This window comes from Oratosquilla oratoria, chromosome 36 (assembly GCF_046742065.1).
Source record: "Oratosquilla oratoria isolate Oo_2021 chromosome 36, ASM4674206v1, whole genome shotgun sequence".
NCBI classification, from domain to species: Eukaryota; Metazoa; Arthropoda; class Malacostraca; order Stomatopoda; family Squillidae; genus Oratosquilla; species Oratosquilla oratoria.
Window position 1 is genome coordinate 44,053,340 of NC_134812.1, and position 7,500 is coordinate 44,060,839.

The following is a 7,500-nucleotide window of genomic DNA, read 5'->3' on the forward strand; positions in this document are numbered from 1 at the left end:
AACAAACTTTGATTAAAATAAGAGAATTCTTTCAAAAAGAAAACTGAGAAGAAATATACAAAGAAGAAACAACAGTGGAAGAGAAATGGAGTATTTTGAAAAAAAAAAAAAAAAAAGTAGAAAAGTATGTCCCAAGACAAAAACAAGAAAAAGAATATGTAAAGTGCTGGTACAACAAAAATTGTAGGGAGTTAAAAGAGAAAAGAGACAAAGCTTGGACCAAATGAAGAAAGACAAAAGACCTGAAAAATGGAAAATATATACTTGTTATAGAAATGAATATGTACAAGCGTGCAGAGAGGAGAAGAGAAAAATGAAAAAGATGTCATAGAAAAATGTAAAGGTCAACCAAAACTATTTTACAGATTTGTAAACAACAAACTGAAAAACAAACAAGATTTGGAGAAATTAAGACAAGGAGGAGTTGAATACACAGAGGAAATAGAAATGGCGGAAATTATGAACAAGCATTTTAAATCAGTGTTTACAAGGGAGAACATACAATCTGAAGAGATCGAATGGAAAGAGAAAGTCCCTCCTATGAAAGAAATAGAAGTAACAAAGAATGAAACAATGAAACACTTGAGTAATCTTGATGTCAGAAAATTGCATGGACCAGATGAAATAGCAAACTGGATTTTGAAAGAATGCAGGAATGAACTGACAGACAAAATACATAGCATAATAAACAGTTCCTTCAAAGAAGGAAAAGTTCCAGAAGATTGGAAAAAAGCAAATATAGTACCTATATATAAAGGGGGAAATAAAGAAGACCCTACCAACTATAGACCAGTCTCTCTAACAAGTACAATAGCAAAAATTTGTGAAAGAATTACCAAAAGTAGATGGGTAAAATATTAAAAGAAAAAAAAAACGTGCTAAATCCAAGGCAATTTGGATTCAGACAAGGACAATCATGCGTCACCAATTTAATAAGTTTCTATTCAAGGCTAATAGATATAATACAAGAAAGAGATGGATGGGCTGATTGTGCATTTCTAGACCTAAAAAAAGCTTTTGACAAAGTGCCACATAAGAAGTTGCTTAAGAAATTAGAAACTGAAGGAGGAATACAGGGCAAACTGCTTAAATGGATGGAAGACTTTTTGCAAGGAAGAAAAATGAGAGTAGTGATAAGAGACAAACACTCAAAATGGGGTGAAGTAATAAGCGGTGTTCCACAAAGAAGAGTTCTGGCCCCAATAATGTTTGCTATATATATTAATGATATGGATGAAGAAATTGAAAGCTATATGAGCTTCTTTGCAGATGATGCAAAACTATTAAAAGAAGTGAACACGGAAGAAGATTGTGAGTCACTACAGAGTGATCTCATTAAAGTATGGCAATGGAGTAGAAAGTGGTGGATGTAGTTCAACACTAAAAAGTGTAGTATAATGGAATTTGGAAAAAGCAAAAACAGAATAACAGGATCATATAAATTGGGAGATGAAGGAATAAAAAAATAGAAAATGAGAAGGACCTGGGAGTCATTGTTATGAATAATATGTCACCTGAGAAACATATAAATAAGATTTTTGGAGAAACTTATAATTTAATAAGAACAATCAAAGTGGCATTTACATACCTGGATGAAGAAATGGTGAAGAAAATTCTAATCACTCTGATAAGACCAAGATTGGAATATGCAGCAATGATGTGGTCACCAAGTACAAAAAAATGTATAAAAAAAACTTGAAAGAATACAAAGAGCAATTACAAAATTGGCACCAACACTCTCAAAACTATCATATGAAGAGAGACTAGCAAAACTTGAACTACAGACACTAGAGCAAAGAAGAGAGAGAGGAGATTTAATAGCTATTTACAGAATCATGAAAGGCATAGAAATTATTGATAGAGAGAATCTAATTAAATGTGATGATAGAAATACAAGAGGACACGGAAAGAAAATCAAGAAAGACAGCTATAGAAGAGATATGAAAAAGAACAGCTTTCTTCACAGAGTAATAGACAGTTGGAACAAGTTAGATGAGAAATGTGGTGTGTGCAAAAACAATACATGAATTTAAAAATAGTTTAGATAAAATGAGATATGAAGACGGGACACCGCGAGCATAGCTCCCCTTCCCGTAAAATACAACTAGGTAAATACACACACACACACACACACACACACACACACACACACACACACACACACACACACACACACACACACACACACACACACACACACACACACACACACACACACACACACACACACACACACACACACACACACACACACACACACACACACACACACACAAAGGATTACAAAGGCGGAGCATGCCGACAGGAGACCTTTTGATCCATATCTAGGTCGGATGCAAAAAAAAAAAAAAAAAAAATCATATTAATAATAAATAAAAACTATAATAATGTAAATAACAAATAAAATACATAAATAAATGCATATAGTTAAAATAATAAACAAACAGGTAAATAGTAAATGATAATAAATTGACATATAACTAATAATAAATGAAAATCAGACAGACAAATTATAACAAAACAAAAACAAATAATATAACATAAACTATAATCATTACAGCATCTTACTTAGGTATTTATCTAAATGATTCTTAAAGCTTCGAACTGAACTACATTGCACTACCTGTGCAGGAAGTCTATTCCATTCATTAACCACACGGTTGGCAAAGTTGTTTCTACCTACTTCCAAATTGAATCTATTTCCGGACAGTTTGAGACCATTGTTTCTTGTCTGATTCTCATTCAATGTGAAAAGTTGGTCACTTTTGATGTTGTCAATTCCCTTTAAAATCTTAAAGACCTGTATCAAGTCACCTCTGAGTCTACGCTTTTTTAGGGAAAACAGATTCATGTGCTTAAGTCGATTTTCGTATGATTTATTTTTGATATGTGGAATCAGTTTTGTGGCTCGCCGTTGTACTTTTTCCAGTCTGTCAATGTCTTTAATGAGATTCGGTGACCATACGGAAACAGCATATTCCAAATGTGGACGAACTAACGATTTATATAGCTTGTTAATGAGTGATGGACTTTTGAAATCAAAAGATCGCGCAATCAATCCCAGAATCTTATTTGCTTTCTCAGAGGCTGAAATACACTGCTTGGATGATTTGAGGTCGTTACTGATAATTACGCCGAGATCTTTTTCACTATCCACTTTTGTTAACGAATTTCCAAATAACCTGTAATCGTACTTACTGTTATTTTTACCTATGTGCATTACCTTGCATTTACTTGTGTTAAATTTCATTAGCCACTTTTCAGACCATTGCTGTAATTGATCTAAATCTTCTTGAATATCTAATTGGTTTGAGTGATCATTTGCCACTCCGCACAGTTTTGTATCATCAGCAAATTTGGAAACAGTAGATTTTAGTCCATGGTCTATATCATTTATATATACTATGAATAGAAGTGGCCCAAGAACGGAACCCTGAGGAACTCCACTTGCAACACTTTTCCATCCAGAAGTTTTTCCATTTAAAACAACTCTTTGTTTTCGACCTTTTACCAATTACTAGTCCAACCTAATAGGCTACCACTTATTCCATGCAAAGCTAATTTAGTAAGTAGTCTTTCGTGTGGGACGGTATCAAAAGCTTTTGCAAAGTCTAGATATATTAAATCTATATTGTTTCTTTTGTCATAATTCGAGATAACCGTGTTGTAGAATTCGAGTAAGTTAGTCACGCAAGAACGTTTCCGTCTGAAACCATGCTGGCTATCATTTATCAAACGGTTACTTTCTAATGATGTTCGATAGCATCTCTGATGATAGTTACCACCATTTTTTCTACGATTAAAGTCAAACTTATAGGCCTATAGTTATTTGGTTTCTTTTTGTCACCTTTTTTGAATATGGGAGTAACGTTAGCTAGCTTCCATTCTCTTGGGACATCTCCGGATATGGTGGATTTCTTGAAAATAATTTCTAATGGAACAACAATCTCATTTTTCATTTCCTTTAAGATTCTTGGATGCCAACCGTCAGGCCCTGGTGTTTTATTAACTTTGAGTTTGTCTATACACCTTTTAATTTTTTCTTTTGTTATATTTACCGTAGTGAGTAAGTTTACCCCAGACTTTTCACAGGTTTCAGTTTGGAATTCACTTTGAGGTGTTTCGTTTACGAATACCGAGCTAAAATAATTGTTTAAGATATTACACATTCCTTCATTTGAATATTCAAGTTGACCGTCAGCAGATAATAGTGGACCAATGTGATTCCTAACAACCTTTTTATCTCTAATGTAACTATAGAATTCTTTGGGATGCTCTTTGGATTTATCAGCGATGTTCATTTCGTATTGTCGTTTTCTTTTTCTTATTGTCTTTTTTAAATCTCTCTGTATTGATACATAAGTTTCATAGTCATTAGATGCACCCGAGCACTTATATTTCTTATAAGCCTGTCTCTTTTTAGCAATACTTTTTTCAGTTTCTTTGTCGAGCCACTTTGGGCGAGCCTGATTTGGGGGACGTCTGTCCTTAAAAGGAATGTAAGTTTGAATCATCTTAGTGAGCGTATTTTGAAATATTTCCCACATCTGATATACAGGCCTTTCGTTTAATTTTGCCTCCCAATCTGTAAGCTGAAGCTCCTGACGTAGTCCTATGAACTGAGCTTTACTGAAATCGGGTATTTTAGAAGTACAAGTATCTATTCTAAAATTGTTTAGGAGTTTGAATCTGACTAAGTTGTGATCGCTATTTGCAACAGATTCACCGACTTCTACATCAGTTACCATGCTTTCACGGCTAGTGATAAATAAATCGAGCAAGTTTCCATATCTTGTGGGCTCTTTTACATGCTGAATTAAGTAATTGTCACCAAGAAAATCAATCAAGCGACTACCTATATGGCCATGTTCAAGGATCATCCAATCAATGTCAGTAAAATTGAAATCACCCATTATCAATAAATCCCGGTTGCAGAAACTAGACAGTTCTTGAAATAACAGTTTGTCGTCTGCTAATGATAATGTCTTTGGCCTATATATTACACCTATATTCATTTTTTGTCCATTTGTTTGGGTTTGGGTTCACACACACACGCACGCACACACAAACAAGCTTAGGTTCACTGTTGACCCAATGGGTGGAGCTACAGATCTTTCATCCTAGGATTGGCTGTCCGAATTCCCTGTCTCTCTTAAAGTTCCATATATTTTTTGTATATATTGTCACCATTACTCTATATATTCAATTTGTACGGAAGATGCCTAATGTTAGGCGAAAGCTCTACAAGTAAAATCAAGAAGCTAGTATTGTCTTTCCATCCATTCCAAATGAAATTAGGACACATAATAAGACAACTCAACGATATTTTGAGTTCAAGTATTAGAAAAATTGAACATGTTAGGAAGAAACTTGCAAATGTAGAAGCTGCTGCAAAGTTTAATCAAATCTGACTGAAAGAGGACCTGCTACCCTAGTAATGTATGTATACATATACATGCATATATATATATATATATATATATACATATATATGCATATGTTACATATATATATATATATATATATATATATATGCATATGTTACATATATATATATATATATATGTTGGTACATTGTGACAAGTTGATGAAGGTGGAAAAAGAAGTCACGGGTCTAGTATCCGAGTTCCCGAGTTTATTCCTGACCGGTTTCGCTCTATGTTTCGCTCTATGCCTCTGAAGAAGCATAGAGCGAAACCGGTCAGGAATAAACTCAGTAACTCGGAACTAGACCCGTGACTTCTTTTTCCACCTTCATCATATATATATATATATATATATATATATATATATATACATATATATGCATATGTTACATATATATATATATATATATATATATATATCATATAAGTTTGTGTTATCATTTTTTTTTCTTTCAGTATTATAGAATGTCCTTTTTGCATGTTTCAAACAACTATCCAAAAAGTGTTTTGGGTATTTGATAACACAAAGTTATTGATACTTCCATATAATGAAAATATGATGGAGATTCCTAATATCTTAAAACATTTTAATGTTAATGTTGCATTTAGAAATAATTCCACTGTTAAAAATCTACTGATGAAAAACTCCCCAAATGATTTTAAGGGATGTGTTTATAAAATACATGTTTCAATTAGAATAAATATTATGTTGGACAAACAAGCAAAAATTTAGAACTAAGAATAAAACAGCATAACCTTAGCATTAAGACAGGCCAATATCCTAATGCCTTGTTCACTCACGTAAGGGATTTTGACCATCCGATCGTTTGGAAAAATGCAACAAAAATTGTACCATGTAAAGACATGATTGAAAGAAATATTATAGAATCCTGTATCATCAAACATGGCTATGAAAAACTCCTCAATAACAGTTTAGGTATATACAAACTTGATTCATTTATTGTTAATAGTATATATGATAATTACTGTAAGGAAGGTCACTTGCCATGTGTCAAACCTCTCTCATGTGTAATATATTTCATCTTACTGTGTACTTATTCATTCTATTATATTCCTTGAAGATGTGAAAATATCACGAAACCGCTCGAATTCAAAAAAAAATTCTTTTCCCACTGGTGTTCAGCGTATATGTATATGTATGTATATACATTTACATATATATATATATATATATATATATATATATATATATGTGTGTGTATACATATATCTATATATATATATATATAATCTATGTATATATATATATCTATCTATATATATATATAGATATAGATGTAGATATATATACATATGTACATATATATGTGTATATATATATATATATATATATATATATATATGTATATATACACACACACTGATTGGGTCCCAGTGATCAGTTAATACCTTCTTCAACCACAAATCACTTTTTATTCTATACAATCGCAAACGAGGGTGAGAATCGCTCGAAGGAGGTATCCGTTGGAAATTGAAACGTGGACGAGCCGAGGATTCGAACCCAGCTAACCCCTAACAAAGTTACATTGACGTAACCCAATACGCTATCTCTCTTGATAGCGTATTGGGTTACGTCAATGTAACTTTGTTACGGGTTAGCTGGGTTCGAATCCTCGGCTCGTTCACGTTTAAATTTCCAACGGATATATATATATATTTATATATTTATCTATCTATATATATATATCTATATATATATATATATATGTATATATATATGTATATATATATGTATATATATACATATTTATATATATATATACATATATATGTATATGCATACATATACATATGTATATATATATACATACATATATATAAATATAAATATACACACATATATATACACTATAGATATATATATATATGTATATATATGTATGTATATATATATATATATATATATATATATATATATATATATTATATATATATATATATATTTATAAGGTAGAATTAAGAGAGAAGACAAGGTTAAGGATATGAGAAGGGATATTAGATTATCGGATTACAACGCAATGGCAAAGCCGAAGAAGAATTATTAGAGATATTA